This window comes from Adiantum capillus-veneris, chromosome 18, assembly GCF_014529385.1.
Source record: "Adiantum capillus-veneris isolate H3 chromosome 18, ASM1452938v2, whole genome shotgun sequence".
NCBI lineage: Eukaryota > Viridiplantae > Streptophyta > Polypodiopsida > Polypodiales > Pteridaceae > Adiantum > Adiantum capillus-veneris.
The window spans coordinates 41,471,655-41,498,006 of NC_140948.1; the positions used below are offsets into that span (position 1 = coordinate 41,471,655).

At 45.0% G+C, this 26,352-nt stretch overlaps 1 protein-coding gene across 5 annotated transcripts in view; it reads left to right on the forward strand.

The window, feature by feature from the left end:
• LOC147435546 (uncharacterized) overlaps positions 1–25,747 on the forward strand; it is a 41,969-nt gene extending 16,222 nt beyond the window's left edge. Inside the window, exons 2-3 of one of the 5 annotated variants that reach the window (XR_015185090.1) lie at positions 1,330–1,531; positions 25,245–25,747. The gene's annotated coding sequence lies outside the window, so the exon portion shown is untranslated. The remainder of the gene's footprint in view (positions 1–1,329; positions 1,532–25,244) is intronic. The other 4 variants (XR_015185088.1, XR_015185089.1, XM_086488585.1 and 1 more) reach the window with 4 other exon arrangements.
• The last annotated feature ends 605 nt before the right edge of the window (positions 25,748–26,352 follow it).

Sequence of the window (26,352 nt, forward strand, 5' to 3'; positions counted from 1 at the left end):
GTGCTTTTCTGAAAGCATACCGGTCCTACAAAAGAGTAGACAGAGCTATTGGAATTTTATTTGAGGTATCTTCGCCCTCCAACCCGGACCTATTAGCCACTCCCACCCTTACTTCATCGCGCATCGGGCGCGCTTCCGCCTTCACCGCTCATGTCTTACAGGACATCAGCCAATTAAGATCACTTGCAAGAGAAGGATCCAGATTTGTTTCAAGTCACTGTTTTTCTCAGAAGCAGTGCCATGCAGATGTTGATGTCTACAGCTACCAAGCAGCATACTCCAAGTACTTGACAAGCTTTCAAGAAAAAAAAAAAATTCCCGAAGTTATATGGTTTTTGATATCTTCCTTCAAAGTGCAACTTCTGGTAGAGTGGGGTATCCTGAAATGCTTGCCATGGAAACCCTAGCAAATTATAACTTGAAATTTCTCGACATCTTTCAGTAGATGTCTCTTCACGAGCAAATGACCTTGGAGATCCAGTGCGATTGCTATCTTGAGACTACCATTGCCGTCAACGAAAACACTGTCTGTCCATGTTATGTCCCGCTCACAGGAGAGGGGATCTAGCCCAGATGCCATGAGGATGGGCGCCCAGTGTTCGGGCGGACGTAGTGTGAATACGGCCAGTGTGGCCGGCCATTATTATAAAAGGGAGACCAAGGCCTCATTTACGGTTATTGACCCCCATTGGTAGAGTGCCAGTGGTTAGCCCGGAGGCTAGGAGTGCGCGAGGTCACCTCGAGGAGGTGAGGCCGAGTGGTATGGGACGCCCGGTCTTACAGGTGCACGCCTACGTCCTCGGACGCTGGCCCCAGCACGGGGGAGCTACCGGATGTTGGCTATGGTCGGGTGGTTCGTCCGACGCGCATCTGTAGGTGGTCTGTGTGGCCGGGAGATCGTATCTCCTTATTCGTTCCATGGTATCAGAGCCGGCTTGGCTACACGAAGGACTATGTGCACACCTACGGGCGGATGATTACCGTTTCATGCAATTTTTGATGAATTAACTGGTTAACTGATTATTTTCTTCTCATAAGCTCGTGTGCAGGTGAAATTTTATGGGTTGCTCGTTGATTTTTTATAAAACTCAGGAGTCTAGCAGATGGAAGTGCTGAAAATCAAAGGATTACTCATTGATTTTACTGGTTTTCGATGGAAATCACTATGTTATTTATTAATTTACTGATTTGGATTAAATTCAGCATACTGTATGTCCTTTTTGGTAATAAAAAACCTTCTCTGTAACCTTCTCCTCTCTGAGAGAGAGAGAGAGAGAGAGAGAGAGAGAGAGAGAGAGAGAGAGAGAGAGAGTTACCTCTCTGTGGCAGCCTGCAGAGAAGGGTTTTCCCGCGCTCCCGCCATCACCTGTTCGCGTTTCGACGCTCACGCCGACGTGAAGAGCTTTTCAAACTTCGACTTTTCGCGACTAAAAAGTGCAGAAAAGGCTCGGTTTTGCGTGAATTTTCCAGTTTTTCACGCACTTCGCCATGGATTCCTCCAGCTCAGATGTGCAGCGTGACGACGCGCCAGGTAACATTCAAATTCCATTCACGCATGCTCTCTACACATGGATTACAAGCACTTTCCAGAGCTTCGACCAACGTGTTACCGCTCTGGAAAACGCGAATGTTCAGACGAACCTTCGCCTGGCCTCTCTTGAAGGGGTCGTACAGGGGCTCAATTCCCGACTTTCTACTCTCGAAAAAATGGCTCAGTCGACGATTGCGCGTATCTTCGAGGGGGAAACCCATCTCCAGCAATTGCGGATGCAGATTGCTGCTTTTGGGCGCTCATAGGGTGGCCCGACTTCTACAATTCCGTACAAAACTACAAATTTCTTAGGTGAAGAGGAGTGTACGGAATTGGCCGTAAATAATTGGCTGCACCAGTGGACCACATACTTTGATCTCCATGGAGAGCATGATGAACGGAGGATTCAGACGATTCCTCTCTATCTGCGCAGCAAGGCGCTTACCTGGTTGCGTGACATGACAGAAAAGCCTACGAAGTGGGCTGACTTTTGCGTGAAATTCAAGAGGGATGTCGCCAAAATGGACCCTTTGAAAGCTTACGCCAAACTGTAGAGTCTTTCGATGAAAACTCTGTCTTTTGATAAGTATACGACAACTTTCAAAGAGGCGCTCACCTTCTGCAAGGTGGATTCCAGCACGCCGTGCACATGTACTTACTGGGGTTACATGAAGATTACCATTGGGCCTTGATCAAGGACAAAGCCCCGACTGATGTCGAGGATGCAGTAGCCAAGGCCAGGACGTTCCATTTGATAAATGGAGCGAATTATGAGAAGAAAAGAACTGCAAACCATCAATCTGGTGAGGGTGCTTCGAGGAAGCGACCCCGATTCCAACATAAGTCCAAATCACCGCCGAGATCTTCTCAGGAAAAGGAAAAAGCCAGAAACGCTTCAGTTGCTGATGCAGTGAAGAAGGGGGCTTGCTTCGGATGTGGCCAGACGGGGCCACCAAAGCAAGGATTGCCCTAAAAAGAAAAAGACGCAGAAACCGCAAGGCCGTCCTTCGGTTTAGATTCACGAGATCTCAGGTAACTCTGATGTTGTTCAAGTTGAAATCCATCATTTAGCGCACAGTTCATGCACAAATTGTACTTTTAGCACCAAAGTGTTTGGTAAGCACGATCTTCTCCGTTTCCCCGGGAAGATCAATGGTCACGACGTGACCGTACTCCTTGATAATGGAAGCTCACACAATTTTGTGGATGCAAAATTGGTGCAGAAACTGAACCTGCGGACGCAGGACAGTGACCATGAGTATCGCGTGAAGATGGCTCGTGGCATGGATACGAATGTATGGAATCGGATGGTTCCAGACTTTTCGCTCGAGCTGGCTGATTACAAAGAGAACCTGGACTTCCACATCATGCGCCTGGACAGAGCAGATGTTATTTTAGGAATTCCATGGTTTTATGATAAACAAGACTCATTGTATATAGACTATGTACATCACTCTCTTGTTTTTGTTAAGCAGAACATGCCTCATGTATCTGTGTCGCTTTGTAATTAGAAGTCTGTAAATAATGGTTTTGCAATACCAGTTGTTACTGCTTTGGAAATGTATAAAGAAATAAAGTCTTCTGATGTTGACTTTTATCAATGTGTACCATCTGCTTGGTTTGATTTATTAGTGCTTGGTACTTCTGTCACTGAATTTCGTAAAAATGTTTCATGTTCTTCTGTTGAACTTGGGGATTCTGACGAATCGAACTTTATCTGAGAAATCATGACTGATTTCAAGGATGTTTTTCCTGATGATCTACCTCCTGGTAGTCAGTCCTTCTCAAAGCAACCCTATCGGTTTAGTAAAACCGAGGAGGACGAGATTCAGCGGCAGCTGAAGGATTATCTCGACAGGGGTTTTGTTCGGCCTAGCAAATCCCTGTGGGGAGCGCCAGTGCTACTTTCTCGAAAGAAGGATAACATTATGCGCGTCTGTGTGGATTACAAGGGGTTGAATAAACTCACTGTCAAGAACAAGTATCCGCTCCCGCGCATGGACGACCTGATAGATCGGCTCCATGGAGCGTTGTATTTTACGAAGATAGACCTGCGATCAGGCTATCACCAGATACGGATCAAACTGGAAGATACTCCTAGGACAGGCTTCCATATGCGTTATGGTCACTACGAGTTTTTGGTCTTGCCTTTTGGTTTGACCAATGCTCCAACTACGTTCCAGCAGATGATGAATGATCTGCTGAGACCGTTTTTGGGCAACTTCGTTGTTGTATTTCTCGATGATATCTTGATCTACAGCCGAAGTTTGTTTGAGCACCTAGTGCATATACACACTGTTCTCGAAGTACTAAGAACTGAGAAGCTTTATGCTAAGGCTTCGAAGTGTGAATTCTTTAAAAAAGAGCTTCTATACTTCGGTCACATCATTACTCGCGATGGAATTCGCGTTGACCCTGAAAAGTTAGATAAAGTGCGAAATTGGCCCATTCTGAAGAATGTACGCCAAGTAAAGTCCTTTTTAGGCTTTACTGGATTCTTTCGCAAGTTTATCAAGGATTACTCTAAAGTTGCTGCTCCGCTTACGCAACTTTTAAAAGGAGGGGTGAAGGGCCGAAGACTTCGGGTCCTCGTCGTAAAGGTAATCCCCCTGTTGTCTGGAATGAGTGTCTCGACGAGAGCTTTCGGACACTAAAGCACTTGGTGACTACTGCGCCAATATTGCACATTGTGGATCCTAGCAAACCATTTGTGGTTGAGACGGATGCTAGTGATTATGCTATTGGTGCGGCATAAAACCAGGATGGACGTCCTGTTGCGTTTGAAAGTAAGAAGCTTTCTGACGCTGAGATGCGTTATCCAACGTATGAAAAGGAGCTTTACGCCGTAGTCCACGTCCTCAGAAAATGGTGGCACTACTTGTATGGCTCTAAGTTTGTTGCATGGACAGATCATCATTCTTTGCGCTATATCTGTGATCAGGGTGATCTCAGAGGCCGGAAGGCTAGATGGGTTGAGCTTATGCAAGAGTTTGACTTTGAGATCCGTTATAGGAAAGGATCTAGCAATCGAGTTGCTGATGCGCTCAGCAGGATTCCTGAGGTTAATGCCTTGTCTATGGCTGAAATCTCGACGGATTTCTCTCTCTCTCTCTGAGGGCTATGTCGTTCTGATGGCCATTTTGGCAAGATATGGAACGAGGTCGAAGCGGGGCGTGACTCGCATACAGGCTTGGGTGATCCGGAGATCCAAGTGAGTCGTGCTGGAGAGACGAGACAATGACAATATCCCATTAGAGGTGGACTATTGTTTAGAAATGGTAAAGTCTGCGTGCCGGAAATCAATGAGATTCGACAAAGGATTTTGTGCGAATGCCACGATGTTCCTAGCGCTGGGCACCCAGGCATCCAAAGAACTTTGGCTTTGGTCAAGCGATATTTCTATTGGCCAAAAATGCGCTCTTACATAGAGAGCTATGTGAAGAGATGCGCTCAGTGTCAGGTCAATAAGGCAGAGCGCCTTAGGAAAGCTGGCCTGTTACATCCATTGGAAATCCCAGATGCCAAGTGGCAAAGTATTTCCATGGACTTCATCGTTGGTTTGCCTAATACTAGTCGGGGCAATGACGCTATTTGGGTTGTGGTCGATAGACTCACAAAAATGGCGAAGTTTATACCAACGAAGTCGACAATAAAAAGCCATGAGTTGGCAGTTTTATTTGTCGATCAGCTTTATAAGCTGTATGGTCTCCCAGAAGATATCGTCAGTGATCGAGATACTAAGTTCACTGGCCGATTTTGGCGAGATGTTTTTACTTACCTTCAGACGAAGTTGAGTATGTCGTCTTCTAACCATCCTGAGTCTGCGGACAAACTGAGAGGATGAATCAGACATTAGAGGACATGTTGAGAGCTTATGTCTCTCACAAGCAATTTGATTGGGAAAGGTATCTCCCATAGTTAGAGTTTGCCTATAATAGTAGCAAGCATTCTGCTACTGGATTTAGCCCGTTCATGCTGATGTATGGATTTGAGCCTAAATCCCCGATTGCTATTGGCTTGGAGAAAGTCAAGGAACGCCAAGCTCGTGATTTCCTGTATGACATGCAGGAAATGCTCGAATTGGCTAAGGATAGTATAAGAACGGCTCGGGACCGCGTCACTACTTATGCTAATCAAAAGAGGTCCGACCTCCAAGGACTCTAGATGTGGGACAATGGGTTTATCTGAAGATACCCAAGGATTCCAAGACTATGCGAAGAGGAAAGCATTATAAGCTTTCAGCTAGATATTGTGGTCCGTTCTTGATCACAAAGAAAATTGGCCAAGTTGCTTATAAACTGGCTCTTCCTTTGGATGTTACTGTACATTCAGTGTTTCATGTCAGCCGCCTTAAAGTGAAATTGGGCGAAGCTGATGTTGTCGTGCTAATCGAGGAAAATGTATGGCAAGATATGCAAACTGAGTATATTCCTCGAGAACCAGAAGCAGTTTTAGATCATCGTACTCGACATTCTCGCCAAAAGGCTTTATGACGAGTACTTAATTAAATGGAAGGGTCAATCTGAAAGGTTTGCTACTTGGGAACCTGTTAGAGCTTTGAAGGCTCAGTATCCCCACTTCATTGATGAGGACATCAATGGTTCTTAAGGGGGGAAGTATGTTATGTCCCGCTCACAGGAGAGGGGATCTAGCTCAGATGCTGTCGGGATGGGCGTCCAGTGTCCGGGCGGACGTAGTGTGAATACGGCCAGTGTGGCCGGCCATTATTATAAAAGGGAGGCCAAGGCCTCATTTACGGTTATCGACCCCACTGGCAGAGTGCCAGTGGTTAGCCCAGAGGCTAGGAGTGCGCGAGGTCACCCTCGAGGAGGTGAGGCTGGGTGGTATGGGACGCCCGGTCTTACAGGTGCACGTCTACATCCTCGGACGCTGGCCCCAGCACGGGGGAGCTGCCGGATGGTGGCTATGGTCGAGTGGTTCGTCCGACGCGCATCTGTAGGCGGTCTGTGTGGCCGGGAGATCCTATCTCCTCGTTCGTTTCAGTTCAAGAGCTGATGGACCATGCCGTGCTCGGCTACGACCTTACGGAATGAACCTAACCCTAATTTTTGGTGCAGGTTCCAGGATGGAAAGTTGGTCGACTTTTCGAGCTCGACTGATATCGAGATTGCTTTTTTAAGTTCTGTTTGAGAACTTGTTTGGTGATCCTGTTTGGAATTTGTTTGAAATGGATGCTATCTGTTTTGAACCTGTTTTGGTGCCGAGTTGAATTGTTTGACTCTGGTTTGATACTGGTTTCAATGATTGGTGATTTTCCCGGGTGGAGAAGTGAGAAATGATGTTTAAGAATGCTTGTTCATACTCATGGCCCGGATCCTTGTGGTTATTTGCGGGGGGAGTATTGAATGATTGAAAAGTGTTGTTTTTACTCATGGCCCGGACCCTTGTGGTTATTTGCGAGGGGAGTATTGAATGATTGAAAAGTGTTGTTTTTACTCATGGCTCGGACCCTTGTGGTTATTTGCAGGGGGAGTATTGAATGATTGAAAAGTGTTGTTTTTACTCATGGCCCGGACTCTTGTGGTTATTTACGGGGGGAGTATTGTTGTTGTTACTCATGGCCCGGACTTGGATGGTTATGCAGGAGGAGTATTAAGAAGTCCGAGTAGTGGTTACTCTCAGCACCTCCAAACGACGCAGGCTGCGGTCTGGGGGGCGGTTGGTTGTAAAAGGCCTCTATATCTCCCGGCCCAGACCTTTTTAGGCTATTTGCTGGAGGAGTGATGGAGTCGTTGGACAGCTCATGGCCCGGACTTGGATGGTTATTTGCGGGGGGAGTGTTCATCGGCGGCTTTATGTTTCTATGTCTTGTAACATGCATATGTGAGCATTTGTGTTGCATTGTGATGTGCCAACTTACTGAATATTCCTAATTGGATGAGATTGCCTGGGTATGTAATTTTAGTGCATCAAGACACCCGTGGAAGATCAGTACGGTCTGGGTGTGATGGCTAATTTTACTACGCTGGTATATCAAGAGTTCCGATCTGGACGAAAGGAGAAGCTAACTCCTTGATCAAAACAGCCGAAAGGAGAAGCTAACTCCTTGATCAAAAGAGCAGAAAGGAGCAACTAACTCCTTAATAAAAAGAGCAAACTGATTGTCCCTCGCAATGTCTCTCGGAAATTTTTGAGTTAACTTGAGCTGTTTTGCAGATATGCTGTAATTGAGGACGATTACTCTCTTTCAAGAAGGGGAGATGTAACAAACTGCTGACGTGTCGACCTACTGGCCGAGGGGCCTAAACCCTAAGAAGAACAAGTAATAGAAGAAGTGTCACAAAGTGATGACGTGGTTGCCTGAGAGCATAAACCCTAACCCTAATTTTTTACCAGAAACCCTAACTGTGGAAACCCTAATTTTGGAAACCCTAACCCTAAAACTTGCAAACACTAATTTCTACCAAAAACCCTAACTGTTGAAACCCTAATTTTGGAAACCCTAACCCTAAAACCTGCAAACCCTAATTCTATTGCCAAAAACCCTAAAACTGTAGAAACCCTAACCCTAACCCTAAGGGCAGATTTCCGCGTTTTGCGTTGGCTGATGACGTGGCAGGCTGTACGGATTTCCGTGAGTTTACGCTGGCAGCTTTTGGACCAGAAGTTTTTGAGTTTTAAAAGCTTTTTATTGGAACTGCTTTTTAGGCCAAGGGCCTTTAAATATGAGGCTAGGGCTCATTCTCTGGCATGCTTCTTGGAAAAGGTGCAGAGTTTGGAGTACCGGCTTGTACTTTGATGATGCAATATAAAGAAATACCGAAAGGGGCGCCAAGGTTTGGGGCCAATACTCTTTGGGGTGGAATTCCGCCACTCCGTGTCGCGTGTCGTCTCTCTCTTTCAGTTCAACTGTTATTGAAGTGCTAAAAGTCTGTTTAGTCTGTTCTTTTCTATTGGTACGTGGTGTCCGTCTTGTGACATGAGACCTGAACAAGCAAAAAAAATTATGTGGTTCTTGTGGTTCTTTCCTTGAGTTATACAGAACACCGCCAAAGCTCTGATACCAATGTTAGGTGCAGCAGAATGAATGTTTGCGCTTTGCTCAAGATGAGTGCTCCGAACTGTGCTCAAGGTTCCTTTTCGTTCTTATGGAAGGGAGAGCCTTCCGTTCTTAATGAGAGAGTGTTATGATCACAAACAAAGTGAATGGACACTGTGCGTGCAAGTGTATGAACTAAGAGATAGAGAGAGAAGAGAAATACGACACCAGAGACATTGTAAAACCCTCCTCCGAAGGCCCCACTCTCGTCAGCGAGAGTGGTCTCCTATTGATTGCACAAACTGGTACAAATTGAATGCATGTGACTGACGCAAGTCTAGGCTATGTCGACGATTACGATGGGGATGGCGAAGCCGATCTAAGGGCTGAAATCTGCAAGTGTCTATCTGCTGTCCAAAAACGCTATGGGCTGAAATCTGCTGCTGCCGAAAACGCTAAGGAAAACGCTGATTCTGCTGGTCTTTAGGGCTGAAAATCTGTTGCTGTGGCAGGGTCGGAATGGCTATGAACAGAGGGCTGAAATGCACCTGCTGAAAATGTCCAAAGGCTGAAAATCTGCAGCGCATCTTGATGGGATGAAAAACGCTAGGTTGCCTGAAGCATGGCGATGGGTTGCTGATGCAAACGCTATGTCTTGTGATGGCTATGCGGTGAAGATCTGATGCAAAACGCTAAGCCTGTGGGCTGCTGTTGTCGGAATCTGCAAAAGCAAATCGTTGGCTGATCTGGTGCTGAAAATGCTAGGTCTTGGCTTTTGCTCCAAAAACGCTAGGTCTCTTGGGGAGGTTCTGTTGAGAAGGTGCCTGTTGAGCGTGTGCTCCTGCTACCTCTTCTGCCAGAAAGTGCTAGTCTAGCTTTGCTTATATACAAACTTACTCAATTTGCCCTGCGTACTTTCCAACAAAAGTCACTTAAAAATAACAAGTGAAAAATGTGAAAAATAGGTAAAATAGGCTAAATGCACTGGAAAATTCCCCTGAAGGATTTCGATGGATTCTGATGGGAATGCTTATGATCATGCTGTGTGCAACAAGAGGATATGCGCATCTACACTAAGTGACTGGGCATGCACGGTCTATGAATAGACTCACAAAAGTGCCAGATCACTTCTAAATCTAGACTGACTGGGCTGACTGAACTCTTGTCGTGCTGTAGCTTGTCCACAGAGATATAGGGTTGGATGTGTCACGTGACAATTCAGGAGTTGACGAGTCATACGAAACGGGGTTTTGCCATTCACTCTGGCAGTCTGACCTACCCCACCGATGAGGTCATGACACAACGAGCCGAACAGACTTCAACAAATAAAAGTAGAAAGAGAAAGAGCAACCCAGAAAAGAAGGATGCATGACCCAAGCTTACTCCTCAGGAGAGAGCTCGCTTCATTAGGGAGGGGAAGTGCTTTGGATGCAGGGAACATGGACATATCTCCGCGAAGTGCCCTAAAAAGGCACAGAAAGAACAGAATGACAAGGACGACGAAAGACCTGAGAGTTTGAGAGCAGCTGAGGAACGTGGAAGAAAAGGCAAGATGAAAACAAGACTGGTTCCAGATTGTGTGTGTACCGATCCCAACACAATGGACGAGAGTATAGAACTTTGCCGAGCTTGGGGCAAAGTGAAAGACCAAGAGGCCCTGATCTTCTTTGATGGAGGAGCCAAGGCCAACTTCATTTCAACGGAATTGGCGGTGTGGCTCGAGATCACTCCCGATCGGATGAGACCACTTGCGGAGGCAGTTCTAGCGGCACCCGGTAGGGACGTAGCCATTACACCTGTCATTGGCAAACTTCGGTTGCATTGTCAGGAGTATTTGGGGCATGAGGACTTTACATAATGTCTTTGGAAGGTTGTGATGTTCTTTTGGGAATTCCCTGGTACCACAAGAACAACGCCGTGGTTGACTATTGGGTGAGGAAAGCGACATTGACTACATAGAAGGGCAATACCATTGTACTTGACATTAAACTGAAGGGCGAGTTTGTCCCTATTGTATCGGTTTCGGCCATTTCAGAATTAATGAAATCCAGTTTGTTTGTTTACTTGATCTTTATGAAAGAATTGAGCGATAAGGATAGGACAAATATGTCTAAACTTGATAAAGAATGCCAAGATTTTCTCCACTCTCACGCCGATTGCTTCTCAGAGGGCCTATCGGGCGAGTTACCACCTGCTCGTCCTGAAGATCATACCATTGATCTGATACCTGGAAGCACACCACCGAACCGGCCACCTTACCATGTGAGCCGAGCACAGAATGAAGAGATTATGAACCAAGTGAAAGACCTCTTGGAAAAGGGTCTTGTCCAGCCTAGTACTTCACCAGTGTTGTTGGTTTTGAAGAAGGACGGATCTGGGAGAATGTGCATTGATTATAGAGCTCTCAACAAAATCACCATCAAGAATAGATTTCCGATTCCTAGGATCGATGATATACTCGACAGATTACAAGGATCCTCGTGCTTTAGCAAGATTGATATATTCGACAGATCCTCGTGCTCTAGCAGGATTGATCAGATCAGAATCGTATTGGGAGACGTCTACAAGATAGCATTCCGAATGTCCATGAAGTTAGAAGCTTCTTGGGACTGTGTTCGTACTACAGGCGGTTCATTCGAAAGTTTGTAGAGGTTGCTTCCCCTTTGCATATCTTGTCACAGAAAAGAGTCCCTTTCTCGTGGGGACCCACAGAGGTAACTGCCTTTCAGACTTTGAAAGAGAATTTGACTGCGGGACCAGTTTTAACTTTGCCGGACTTGCAAAAGTAATTTGAAGTATATTGTGATGCTTGTGGTCGTAGTCTGGGTACGGTCTTAATGCAAGAAGGCCATGTCATTGCTTATGAGAGCCGATTGTTCCCAAGACAACACAGATTTATGAGAAAGAGCTTTTGGCGGTTATCCATGCTCTTACTCGGTGGCGGCATTACCTACTTGGAGGGGATTTTACTGTCTTTACAGACCACCAGAGTTTACGCTACTTCTTGTCACAGAAGTAGCTATCGGAAAAGCAGATGCGGTGGGCAAACATCTTGTCACAGTTTCACTTCCAGATTGTCCATGTGCAGGGACAGAAGAATGTGGTGGCTGATGCTTTGTCTCGAAAGCCGTTGGTTCTGGCTATTTCCGCGATACATCATAGGAGCTTCGAGGATATGGTCGACTAGTATGCCACATATACAGATTTTGCAGACGTTTTCACACAGATACGAGATGGGGAGACAGTAGCGGGATATTCCATTCAGGATGGCTACTTGATGAGAAAAACCATGTTGTGCATTACACAGCCGTTGAGGGTAAAGGTTATGACCGAATGCCACTGTCCACCTTTTACGGGTCACTGCGGCATCGCTACTACCATGAAAGGGGTAGAGAGATACTTCTTTTGGCCGACACTCAAGAAGGATGTGGAAGAGCTTGTGCACAGTTGCTTGGTATGCCAGAAGGTCAAGTTTGACAGGCATAAAGCACAGGGATTGTTATAGCCTTTGCCCATACCCACCCGCCCTTGGGAAAGTATTGCAATGGATTTGATTTTTGATCTCCCGAGAACACAGAGTGGTCACGATGGTATCTGGACTGTTATTGACAGATTTAGCAAGCAAGCTCATTTCATTCCAGTGAAGAAAACAGTCAAGCCGGATCACTTAGCGAAACTGTTTGTGTCCGAGATCTTCAGATTACATGGCATGCCTGAGACGGTTGTCTCCGACAGGGACCCTAGATTTACGGGTTTATTTGGAAAAGGCAATTTGGGAGAACATTGGCACGCGGTTGCAGTTCTCGTCATCGTTCCACCCGCAAACTGACGTGCAATTTGAGATTGCCAATTCAGTGGTTTTAGATTTATTGAAGTCTTACATCTCGGATCAGAAGACTCAATGGGAAAAGTACCTATCTTGGTGGAATTTGCCTACAATAATATGATACACTCTTCGACGGGAAGGCGCCATTTGAGATTGTTGAAGGTGCTGCAAAGGTTCCACCCTTCCTAAGCACGAAAGATAAGATTTTTGAAGCGGATGAGTATACGCACGACTTAGACACGGCTTTTGCCAAGGTCCGCGAGGCTTTGCAGAAATCTCAAGAACGACAGACAAAAGGCAGCGGATCGCCATCGTCGCGATTTGAAATTGAAGGAGGATGATTGGGTGCTCTTACGTTTTGGGAAGGCACGCCTGAGAAAGAAGAAGGGAAAGGAGAGTCTTTTTCCAGAGCCTAGTATGCGATACTACGGACCTTTCTAGATCTCTGAAAAGATCAATGATGTCTCCTTCTGACTGAAACTGCCTGACACTTGGAGGATTCACAATGCATTCCATGTGAGTCTCTTGAAACCTTTTAAAGGTGATGTGCCTGATGATGGGGAGTCTGATGAGCAACCCGAAATAGAAGAAAACAAGGAGATCCTTGTTCTTGAACAGATTTTGGCACATGAGGACACAAAGAATAAAGGTAAAGTCCGAAGGCGGTTCTTGGTTAAGTTCAAGAACTATCTTGCATTGGATACGAAATGGATGGAGGAGGAGGACCTAGCAGATACTCCTCAGATTGTGCAACTTTACTTGGAAGCTTTCGGTTTAGCATAGTCTATTCTAAATGGAACCCAGAATTCAGCTTGGCCGGAGATCTGGTGCAGTGGGATGCACAAGAGGGGAGTTACTCCGCTCCTTTGTGAACAGACGCCTTGATTTTAGAATACTAGAGTCATTGATGTCTCTTTGAGCTTCAGGGATACTAAGAGCTGACAGTATTCTGCTGTATGACTTTATGAAATGGAATTCTTGAATATGAAACTGATTTGTTCTTGACTTGTTTGTAAGTGCAGGAATTGATAGACGAAATGACTGCAGCAATTTGGTCTACTTGATCTCGAATAGACATGGTTGCAATAGGGGTTAGTCAATCGGACATCGATCAGGTCCCGACTGGAGTTAGATGCGATTGCTAGTGAAGCGGTTCGGGGCGGGCAACAAGAAGAGCAACCTCTAGACATCCTTCAAGGCTCCCGTGCTGCTCAATTGGGTTGGGGTTGGAAAAACAACAAACACACACACAAACCCGCAACCTAACCCTACACAAATTTGGGGCACCACCTAGTTTTGGATGCGAACTAGGACGCGTAGAGAGAGAGAGAGAGAGAGAGAGAGAGAGAGAGAGAGAGAGAGAGAGAGAGAGAGAGAGAGAGAGAGAGAGAGAGAGAGTGCTCGGGCTGCTTTGAAACGTATCGGCAATGATCAAGCAAACACAATTATATATGTAAGAAAGAGAGAGAAGGGGGAGGGGGTGTTTGTTGCACTAATACCTTCTTACAAATCTGTCATGACCAATCAAAGTGATATTAGTATTTGTTCAACATAGCTTGAGTAAATTACACCACAACATATCACAAGAAAAGCCACCCCACTCACTGTCTTAAGGCCAGGGGAGTCCTCTCCACCCTGTCGCCCTCTTACAGTATGTGGGATTTATGGCTAAATTGATGACAACACTAGAGACAAGCTATCAAGAACTTAACAAAAAAAACACCAAGACACTTACACATCATTGTTGTCCATTACTTCACGTGGGAAGAGAGACAAAGTATCCAAGCTTAGTCCAAATCCACCCTCCTTGATTCAGCAAATGTTGGGCTTACACTAGTAGGAGAAATGATAGATTTCCTACTCTCAATTGAGTGATCACTCTCTCTCTTACAATGGCATAGAGTTCCCTTGCTAATCTCCTATTACAACACATGCACATGCATAAGACAATGAGCTTCCACTCAAGAGCTCCTTCTAGAGAGGTTGAACTTGGCTTCTCAAGCTATAGCATAGTGCTCTTGCTTATGGCTCCCCCTTTTGTGCTAGCTACACCCTCCTTTTATAGCAATTTTGAAGGCTAGGGTTACTCCTCTAACCATGGTTGGGTTAGATTTTCAGCAATTTATCTAATTTCTTTTGCTTGGAATTATCAAGAAGTTGGTGGGGAAAGAGAGAGGAGAGAAATGGAGGTGATAGGACTTTTCATAGTGGGTTAGTGTTAGTAGAGTTAGTATTAATTTACAAATGGAATTGGATTTTTACAATGGGAGTATCCATGTAGGATACAAATAAGGAAGAAAAACTCTTAAGAGGTAAGAAAAGGTGGATTTCTTACAAGGTTGATGCTCCAAGTGTCTTGAATAGGGCCAATTTTGACGCTCGTTGGCGGTCCACTAGCTTTGACGGTACATTTTTTCTCCACCCTTGACCTTCCTTGAGAGACAAGGTAATTGAAGCTGAGTAATCAACCACCATGATGCTGTCTTTTAAGAGAAGAGGCTGAATTTTGTGGTTTTTTTGATAGATATGGGTAAATTGGAGGAGGAAAAATGAGACTAGGTGGTCAATTTTGGAATGGAATCGTGTGTGGGAGGTATGAGTTCACCATGGGTTCTCTTATTCTTCAAGGTTGAGGAGAAGGTGAGTAGGGTGCAGAGAGGAGTGGTGAGAGAGGTGGGGATGATGAGTGGAGAAGTGTGTGTGAAAGAGGAAAATGATAAAGTGGAAGAGAGAGTGTGGCTGCATAGCATGGGAAAACTGGGGTCCACTAAAAAAATCATAGCTCACAGCTCGTAGCTCAAAAAAATATGAAAAAATTTGAGGCTAAAGTTCAGCCCACGAGCTACAACTTTTGTTTGTATCACCTTTTCCAATTCGGAGAGCAAGTGAACTTTAAAAATTCAGCAAAACCGACCGTTTTTTCCACTGCACAAGGTCCTTGTGGGGTCCTTCTTTGGATGATTCTTTTGAATACCTCCAAGAGTGAGCCCTCCATAGTGCATGTATGCATGCCACCTACCCTTGACTTTATTTGGTAGGTCTATAATTGAAGATATTGTTGAGATTATGATATAAGTGAATAGTACAACTAAGAAAATCAAATATTGAGGGGTCTAAAAATATGTACATGTCAAATATAAATAATATAAGTGGGAAAAATATAAAGGGGTCAAAAGAAATCTCTCTCATTATGAGGCTACCATAAAAAGATAAATATTTTTGGTGTTCTAATTTTTTAGAAAAAAAAACAAAATAGATGTAGGAAGGGAAAAATCACAATAGTAAAAAAATATACACATAAATAAAACTAGTTTTTTTGGATTTTTGTTGGGGTGGAGTTACACCAAATATAAGAGAAGCTTACATGAAAATATTTCTATATGGAATAAAGAGTATGAAAAATGGTAAGAAAAATTGTGGTAATGGTGAGGCAATGTACAGAGCATAAATAACACACACGTAGGTAGAAATATTTAAATAAATACCAAAATAATTATGAAAAAATCTTTTATTTAGGCCCTATATACAAAGAAATATTTACATACGCACGGGCCATAATATACTTATATTTTTTATATTTTTTATATTTTTGGCTCAACTAGCCCAATGACTAGCTAATTGAGGGTTTTTTAAGAAGATATAGGAAAAGTCTCGTGATTCACGCACGCCTATGTACAGTGAAATGGTAGGGATAGCCACAGTGTTTGGGTGATTTTGGTAGGGTGAGGTAACTCTATGTGGCAATTACAAAGAGCCGAAAAACGGCTATCACTAGCTACATTGCCGATAAATCATGGTCTAAGATCCGAATAAATATTGAATGTCATGTGATGTCCTGTGATGTCGTGTGATGTGACTGTTGATTGGTACATGTGCTAGATGTGTGTTTCTAGTACGTAGGTGCTAACAGTCAGTGTTTGCTAAGACTGTTTATGGCCTTTGTCCGTTTTGCAGCCGTAATTGAGGGCGATTACAATGCTTTCAAGAGGGGGGTATGTCACAAAGTGATGACGCGGCTGCCAGAGAAATCCTAATTGTGCCAAAAACCCTAACCTTAGCGGCAAAAATGACACATGGCAGGCAGCGCAAATTGTAGCGCAAATTGCGGGATTCCGTACGGAAGCTTTTTGACAGTTTTTGTGCGGTAGCTTTTGGCAGTTTTTCTCTATTATGCTTCACGCAATTGGAGAGAGAAAGAAAGCCCTTTTTGCTTTATTTGATGAAGCAAGAGAGAGAGAGAGAGCCTGGGGAAAAGCTGCCGTGGAAAAGCAGGCAGCTTTTGAACTTTTGATTTTCAGCTTTTTGGGCTCTACTTTTGGCATCCCTTGTACTTTTAAATATGCGAACAGGGCTCATAACTCAGAGCATCTGGATGCAGAGTCTGAGTGTGAGCGCCTGCTTGCACTCTTCTACTTTGAACTCAGATTAATACAAAAAGAAATACCGAAAGGGACGCCAGTCTTTGGGGCCAATATCTCTAGGCACGGAACTCTGCCGGGCCAGTGTTGAATCAATTGTGAACTGTGAACCGTTTTGAAGTGGTTATTTGGTGCTGTCGTGGTAGATTCTTGACTTGGTGTGTCCAAGTCTGTTACAGAATTTGGTGCGTTGCGGACTGCGCAAGAGCGGATTACTTCACTCTTTTGTCACAGGTTACCTCGATGAAATAAAGTCACTGATTTCTTTTGAGATCTCAGGGTTAGTGATTGGCTGACAATATTTATGATTTTATGTAAAGATGTACTTTAGAGGGGAATTATTAAAACGAATCTGTTACATGTGCTCCCTTATGCGTGCATTGTTTGAGTGCGTGTCTGCAAGACGAAATGAATGCAACATTTTGTCTTGGTCACCTGAGGGGTGATGTTTGAGCCTCAACGAGCTCTACTACATGAGAAAGTTGCCTTGTCTGCCGTGACCTTGGTGGAGCTTGTAGAAATTCCATTAATGTGGGATTCTGCACCAACCGAAAAAACACATTCACAGCAGCAACCAACTGTGTCCTGAATGCATCCTTGTCTAGTTGCCCAGCCATAAACTCGTGAGCTTGTGGAGCATTGAGATCAACAAAAGGTACAGACAATGGTGGCTGTGAACCCTCGCCAACCTCGAACACTGGGGGTACAACCTGTCTGTCGTGTGAAGAGGAACCCTCTTCCCTGGTGTCATTCGTCCTGTCAGCCATAATGTCATTCCACGTTCCCGTGCTGTGTGTCTTCACCGAAAACCAACCAAGGCTCACTTCTTGAGGAAAAAGTGATTCTGTCCCGAGCTTTACGTTGATTAACTTTACCTATACTTTACGACACAAAGCAATTGCATGAATGAACCTATGAGTGGAATTCAACACTTCAAGACACTTCATGACCTGGTAGCTAGAGCGCTCCCAAGTAGACAGCGACACCTTGTAGGCCCCAAAGACTGGTGCCCCTTTTGGTATTTCCTTATTCTTATTGCAAAAAAACGATCTAAACGCTTTCACCTAACTCTCACCAAGCTGTCCAAACCTATCCATCATGGCTGTAATCGCAGGTTTTTGACCCAATCTTGGCATCATAATGGCATCATGATGGCACCAAAACCCCTGTAGGTCAAAAGTACACGTCCAAGACACTTTCGCTCGCATTCTGGAAGCTTTTCGGTGAGCCGCATGTCAATATCATCATGCTGTAATTCCGTGTTTTGTCAGTGTCAGGTGCCCAAAGCCCTGTTTAAGCATCTCAAGGCTTTCGTGAGTCTCCCTTTGTGATTTCTTGCAGTTTAAACTTTAGGTGCTAAACCCTAAACCTGCAGAAAAACATAGCAAGCTGTAATCTTCTGTTTTGGATCGTTTTGAGCGGAGCAAACATGTCTACGTGTGCCTCAGGTGCTCCCACATGCTATGGGACAATTTCCCTTTGAATCGGATGAGTGTTCACGTGAGAGAACTCTCAGTTTTCGCAATCCTTCGCGATGGAACTGTGTGTACTTGTGGGGGATTAGCAACTAGCTAATCCGGTTCCTGTACAGAGGCTCTTGCCTTGGCAAACACACATAAAACCCCAGAAGTGTACATGGTCATCTGAGAAGCCCAACTAGTGGGGCATTACCATATGTGCAAAGGGGAGAGAGAGATGCACGAGAGCAAATCATTGCGCCACATGAGACAAGGGAGAAGGCAAGCTTTCCATTAAAGCTGTGATCACCTGCAGTCACTACTCATACACACACTGTAGTCAGCCCCTCTTCATTTTGGGCGTCCCCTCTTGAGTCGGTAGCTTCTGTAGTGTGTGTTGCCTTGCAGGTTGCTCTCCTTTTGCCATGTGTCCAGTTTGCTCCTTTTGGTTTAATTTCTAGTACCCACCAACTTAAAGTCGTGTCGAGGGGCCTAAATGACTTTAAATTGACCCTAACCACCCTTTTACTACTTGGAATCCTGTGTCGATCGGCCTGACCAAGTCGTGGCGACCTGGCCTTTACTATTGCGGGTGAAACTCTTGGCTGTCGGCTTGTTTCACACTGGCCATATAATGTCCGTCCATTTGTGACTTCAAAAAGAGCGTCCCAAGAATTAAATAAAAATCAATGGAAAGAAACCAACAACTAAGGTTAGTGATCCTGACAGGTTATGTCACAAAGTGATGACATGGCATGGCCTAAAGGACACAGCCCGAACAGAGGGTGTTTGAAACACTCTAGAAGAAGTAGAAGAAGCTTTACCAACTTACAGATTATGGTCGAGTGGCCCATAAAGGGCTAGGTTTTAAAACCTAACCTGTCCCAACTTATGGAACCCGATCGAGGGACCTAAAAGCTTTCAAAATAAAGCAACATCCCAAATTTTCATAGAGCATGCTGATGTGGGAGACTGTACAAACGCCTGTGTTTTGCGGCGGAAATTGTGGAGGCCTGATGACATGGCAACAATGTACGGATAGCCCATGGGGCGCTTGCTTTTGGAGCCAGAAGCTTTGAGAACTGCAGCTTTCCATGCAATTTCTTTTGAGTTTGGCTAGGGTTCTTTATAAGTGTGTCGAGGGCCTCACTTCTTCTAAATTTTGCGTGGGAGCGCTGAGAAGAGGACCCTTGGACATATTACTTTGAGAAGCATAAGGATAAAGAAATATTGAGAAGGGGCGCCAGTTTTTGGGGCTAGTGCGTCTGGGAGCTGAACTTCGTCGTGCCGTGTCATCTCTCCTCTTCTCTCTCCTTGTATTTTAAGTTTTGTGTAGTTGTTTCCAGTTTTTCTCGCGTGTAGATCTTTGGCGTGGAGTGTCCAAGTCTATTACAAGAACAATGATCTCCGGTTGTCGTTCTTTCGGATTGCTCCTTGAAAGTCCACCCTTGTGGCGGCAACTCTTCAGGTACACTTTGGAAACTCTCCGTGCCTCCTGTAGACGCTCCAAAGGAACGACAATGCGAGGTATCGACTTCCGGAATTTGACCATCCTTGTCTTGAGTGCCGTGATATTTACAGAAAAAATGATTTGAGTTTGGTTTCTTACGAACAAAGAGAAGTGGTAACCAAAAAGATCCTACCTTGGGAGGACGGAGCTTCCTAAACAAGAAGTCACCTGGTTGTAGCTTCTCTTTATCCGGTTTATGGAAATGAGAGAAAATTTTACCTACGTGTTTTGCGTCATTGTCGGAGACAATGTCCATAGGTTGATGGGGATGTTGTGTAGGGAAATGATTATCCTGGGTAAGCACGGGATTGAAGCCCAAAGCCTCCAATGGCTTGTCTCAAGAGCTGCTTGGTCAGGATCGATGACACAAGTCCTGCAAATGCCCACTACTTGGATCCTCTAAACACAACACTCTGCAACTTGTGGAGCCTCTATTGAGACTCGACGTAATTGACCCTCCCCCTGTATCTCAAAGAACATGGAGGGTACAGTCTCTGAGCAAGCTCGAAGTGCGATGAGGACCTCCAGTCGCATGAAGGCCCCCATCCATCTAGGAGCTGTTGTCTCTAGAGGTATGAGCCACTCAGCTGGTACTGCCTCTGTGATGTCTTGACACATGCTCTGCACCCCTCTCATGCCCTGCAGCTGGATGCTCTGTAACTCCTCTGGCAAACCTGGGAACTGAAGCCAGTCATCTAGAGTGCGTGTCGGACCCTTTGCCATGGGACCCCAAGAAACATGAGGCCTACTACCAACCAAGTGGCCTCTCTGAGTGCTGACCATGGGGTTCCAAACAAGGGGCTATCTCAAGCGCTCCTCCATGCAAGTGGGCTGGTGCTTCTCCTAAGAGTGGAGCAGGCTCAGAAAAAAAGAGGATCCTTGGCATATTTGAGCATCTCGTTGGCACAAACGTCAACGTGAAGTTGTCGTTGGGCTTCCACCTTTTCGATGTCGTTTGGTGGACGACTCCCGAATTCTCGGAGGAAGTCCGACTCCCACTAGAACCTCCGTTGGTTTCCTCACTCAAGCAAACAGGTATATCCATTTTCTCCCTGCCAGATTCGCTACTGAAATCCATGTGTGTTGCAAGAAAAAAAGATCGGATCCTTCGTAGAAGAAGAATCCTCTGAGCTCTGATACCACTGTAATAGACTTGGACACTCCAAGTCGAAGATCTACGACAACACATGTGAGAGAAACTCAAAACAAGTGAACATAACTTAAAATAGAGGGGGAGAGAAGAGGAGTCGACATGGCATGGCATTGTTCCGCGCCCAGATGCACTGGCCCAAAGACTGGCGCCCCTTCTTGGTATTTCGTTATTATTATGCTTCACAAAGTACAATGTCCGAGGGTCATCCTCTTAGTGCTCCCAAGCAAATCTGAGCCGGAGTGAGGCACTGGGCACACTTACAAAGGCCCTTGGCCTGTTCAAAAGCAGTTACATGAAAAGCAATGAGTCCCAAAAGTAGTAGTTTCCAAAATACAGCACCCCTTGGGCTCAACGAAAAACGCGGCAACCCATACAGTGCCACGTCAGCAGTCAACGTAAAACGCAGAGTGTCCGTACAACAGTGCCACATTATCATCTCTACGCAAACTTGGGTCCTTTGCTTTATTTTTAGAGGTTCTAGGCTCCTCGGCTGGGTTCCATAAGTTGTGAGGGTTAGGTTTTTAATTCCTAACCTCTCTGAGCCCTTGGCAAGAACCTGTAAGTTGGAACAACTTTTTTTGCTTCGTTTTCTTAGGGTTAAGGCCCCTTGTGTCCGGGCTCTTGTCCTTTAGGCCATGCCACGTCATCTATTGTGACACCTTTAACATGTCCATAGCATTTTATGAGCTCTTTATCATCAAAAGTCTCCTCCTGTTTAGCTTCTTGCTCTACCATGCTCACAACATTCACTTGAGGGGTAGGGTCAGAGGTCGAAGCAGTAGCGGGTACATTGTTAGATTCTTTCTTACGACAATCCGCATACGACATCACAGGTTTACCTTGTTGAGATAAAGCCCCAAAATCCTCCTTCAATTGCTTCAAGTAGTGTGGAGGCGCCAGCTGCCATAGGGTCTGTATCAAGTCTGTCACTCTCAAGTCCCCCGTGTGGTGAGAGAACTCAAGAGTGTGTACATGGAGCCAATCTAGGATTGTATGCATGTCCCACTATGTGTGAGCCCTGCCAACAGAGCAGAACAAAAGCAAGAGCGCGAGGCGGTCACTTTTCAAAGTGTGTATCATAGCAAGGGAGTTAACCAGAGAGGATTATTGATATTCCAAAATGTTTACTTTTATGTATGCATTAGAGGGGGATGGGGTTTTTTAATTAGGCGCAAAGTGTAAATATAATATGTATATTAAAGTGTTATTAATAATCTCTTGAAGGCATGTCATACAGGAAAATTTTGATGAGTGACCACCCCAGGAGCGAGAGGTACTCTCTCCTCAAACCGGGGAAGCAAACTGAAATGGGTAGATTTGCTTCCGCGACAAGAACATCAAAAGCAAGGTCAAAACGATGGCACCACTGTCGAAAGTGAGCTCTGACTGCACGGATGGCCAAGGGGCTCATCAAAATGACCTTGGTCACCATCTTGGGAGTCTCAAACTCGATTTGGTAGTAACCATGCCCAAGGATCTGTACGTCGATGATCTTTCCTACCTCTGAGAGAAGGCGGGATCGCGCACCTCGCCTTTGCTAGGTCTGGTGCCGATAATCTTGCAGATAACTGAGGTGGCCAGCAAGTGCTTCACTTACGCTGCAAGGCTCGCTTACTCCGTCGGTAAGAGAGCAAGTCGAATGGTGGGTTCTGCGGGGCTGGGCGAGGGGACTTCATGCGAGTTGCTTTCAGTTGGAGCAGAATCCTCTATCTGTGTCTGCTGCTATGAATAAACCCTAGGGTTGAGTTGACGGCGAGGCGAAACGAAGATGATGGAGGGGGACACCTTCCCTGGTCAAACTTGGTTGCATTTATTGGTTCTACTCTTCTTGGAGCTTATATAAAACGTGGTGAGACACTATATTTGTGTCTCACTTAGTCTTCCTGTTTCCTTTTCTGCCCTTTTCCTTCTATTTCGACTTGCAAAAGCTGAGTTTTTTGAGAGTGCTCATGGAACTTCCTCTGGCGGCGGTGCCCCCTCCATTGGCTGCAAACCAGGTAGAGAAAAAGTCTTTTTTGCAATAGATTGGAATAAGAATGATTATGTCAGTTTATGAATGGGGATAACACAGGGTATTAGAAATTCCTAGGCTGGTCCTTTTTCAAGTTGTGGATTCCTCCTATGTGGCTTAAGTGATTGAATCCTGTCATTATAATGACATGTTTCACCTCTCTCAAATTTCTACTGATTGTGGTTGTCACCAGCGTGTGACTACTATCTATCCTTTTTGTTGATTTCTTTCTTATTATCTATTTACTTTCACTTTTTGGAAACACCCCTCGGGAAATCTAACTGCCCTGCATTGCATAGCTAGTGTGGAACTGTCCAGAGGGAGTCCAGGCCTGAGGGCAAGAGAGCACTAAAGTTGGACAAGGACTATGGTTAGCCAAGTGGGGTCATTGACTAGCCAAAGTGGAATCCTTTGCTACAGAGGCTACATTTCAGTTCTGGATGTGGCCGCAGTGTACAAAGAGGGTCGGATGACCTAGATAGATACAATGGCAGCATCTCCTAAAATTTAGGGAACTGCTATTTTGGGACCTGAAAATGTGTTGATGTCATTACCTCCGGAATGACAAGGGGAACATTTTCTTACTCTGCCGTGAAGTCAACTGGGCAACCGGTTGGGAGATTTTTAGGCGGCAACCCCGAAACGGGAAAATGCTTGTAAATGTGCCAAGTGGCACATTCTGGTGCACTTGCCTCATGCAACAAGAAGTGGCGCTGAATTTAGGAGGGGAGAGCCTCATTTTCAGATTTGTCACATGTTAAGTGCTTGCTTTCCCTCTTATGCACAGTGCGGTGCCAGGAGTGATGCCCTGCACGCTACGCACTGCCCTCTCTCTCCCCTTTGGCAGTATGTTATGCCCCTCTAGTGGGCTCTTCATTTGACCAATGTACAGTTGTGTGGGTTCATGCGCGATTGCCGAGGCAAGAGCCTCTTGCACAGGTACTGGATTAGCTAGCGGCTAATCCTCCCGCAGGTACAGGTGAATTCGGAGAGGTTTCACGCCAGAAATCTTGTCCGATTCAAAGGGCAAGTAGCCCTACAGGTGCGGGAGCTCGAGGACTTGCTACGGATGCGACCGGCATGCGAAACGGAGCCCGAAACAGTAAATTACAGCCTGCTGTGTATTTTTGCAGGTTTAGGGTTTTGGCCCTAAACGGACCCTAATACCCCCAGGAGGTTCGGGGACGCAAGGGGACCGCTGTACAGATGATCTGGCGCATTTTCAGGGCTGAAAACAGAGAATTCAGCGTGCTGCAGATTCTCGCCAGGTTTTGCAAAGTGCCTGTATGCGTCGGGAAAGTCATTCAATGCGTGGGAATACTGACTGTGAAGGGTTCTAGTACAATTATGCTACCGAAATCGGGCTGGAACAGTGGAAATTCAGCCGAGTTTGTGCGGGGCAGCTTGTAGGGAACCACAGCGTTTATTCCCTCTTTTGAACAATAAAGAAATACCGAAAGGGGCGCCTAAGTTAGGGGCCAATCTGGTGTCGGTCTTCTCATACAGGTGCATTCTAGCATCTGTATCCCATTCCCCTCTCTTGTGTCACTATAGCGCAGGTAAAATAGACGACTAATAATGGGTGAAAGCTAAATCAAGGTTTAAAGTAAAGTCTACCGCCCTTTTTGGATTGAAGAGGCCGGTTTCAGTGGTATGTTAAAACATGCCATAGAGGACTAGGAGAAAGTCGCACAAATTTTGGAATGTCTATTCTTTAGTTTATAAATGGGTCTCTTCTTCATTCAAGGGTCTCATGTGGCTGTCTTTTCACAAATTTCAGGTTTTGTTTTAAAATGGGTATGTGAGCTTTCACCTTTCTCTAGAAAATAACGGTGATAATTTCCAGTTCTGTGCTCATTTGATTGCTAGCATTGGCTTAAATATGCCTTAATGGTACTAGAATAGTACATGGTTGGATTGTCGTTCTGCTATCGATTGGGCCTATGTGCATGATATGACTAAGTTGATAGTATGGTCTTTCCAGGATGGTGAGCTGACTGATAGATCTTAGACACTACTCTGGATAAATTTTGTGACTTATTTAAAGAGTGTATGCTATGGTTGATTTAAAGAGAGAATGCTATGGTTGGTTTTTTTTATGCAATGCTCATGAGTGGTTGTGTCCTTCGTAAGGAGGGTTTACGAGGATATCTTATCACTTGAAATTGCGGTAAGCTGGAAACAGTAGACTTCTGGTAACTGTAGAGTCAACAAAATAGCCAGTAGCCAGATGGGTTGGCGGCTCCTGATTACTGTTTTTCTGCAGGCCTTCTTTTGACTCTGTTTAATCAGCCAATAAAAAGTAATTTTTTTCTCTTGGTTTTATCCTATTGCACAGGATAGGAGGAAGTGCCTACTCATTTATTCACTTATCTGATCACCTGAGGATGATACAGCAGGAATTGCTAGCACTCTTCTGCAACCATCCTTTATGACGAATGACGAGTGGTTGATTGACTGACTTATTTTACTCACCCTATACAAAAGAAGGTAAGAAGTCTGCGTACTTAAACCGAGTGAGGGATTTACATCAGTGTTTGGACTAATAAACTACTACTTAACTGGCTTTTTAGCTGGTGTCTTTAGGATGATCCTTTAAAGGCTTATCCTAGAATTTGGGTGCTTGGCTAACATGTACAGGATACAGTTCATAAAGAAGGGGAAGGTATTGGAATGGTGGTCTATCTGAGGGCACTTGTAGCATTGAGATGATTATTCAACTTTGGGTACAACTGTCAGATAAGAGAAAGTAATTTGTCGTGTGAAAAAATAGGCATATAAGTCTTGGGAAAATGAAAACCCTTGGGAAAGATCTTACAAAAATGAATAAACTCTCTCTCTCTCTCTCTCTCTCACACACACACACACACACACACACACACACACACACACACACACACACACACACACACGCGCGTGCGTGTCAGTGCTTCTAAGCTTGCTATTTTGCTTTTTTAAAAGAAAAGGAGGGGATGATGAGTCACCAAACATTAGGAGCAGGTAATACCTCTGAATTTGGGTTATTCATACATGGCTTAATACTGGGATAGAATCTGTACCGAAAAATGGGAACTCTTTGGTACAAGTGTGGGATTACCAAAGCCGAGTGTAGTCTCCAAGTCGTAACACATACTGAGCCCAGGGTCCCTTGCTTGGCAAGTGAGCTGACAAGACAAAACAATGAATAGAAAAGTGTAAACTCAAGCCTTCATATCTAAAAGCTTTAGTATAATTCGAGGAGTTATGGATATCTGATACCATCTTCTGCTTCAAAGATGCTATCGACTATCGTGTAACAAATTAGTCCTATCTTAAAGATATGGTAATTTACAAGGCTGATATGGATACTTGATCGAGCACTACCTATACCAATGGATATGGTGATTACATGTAGTCTGAAATGCCTAGTACCAAAAGGCCTCTTACGAACCTTGGCACGTAGATAT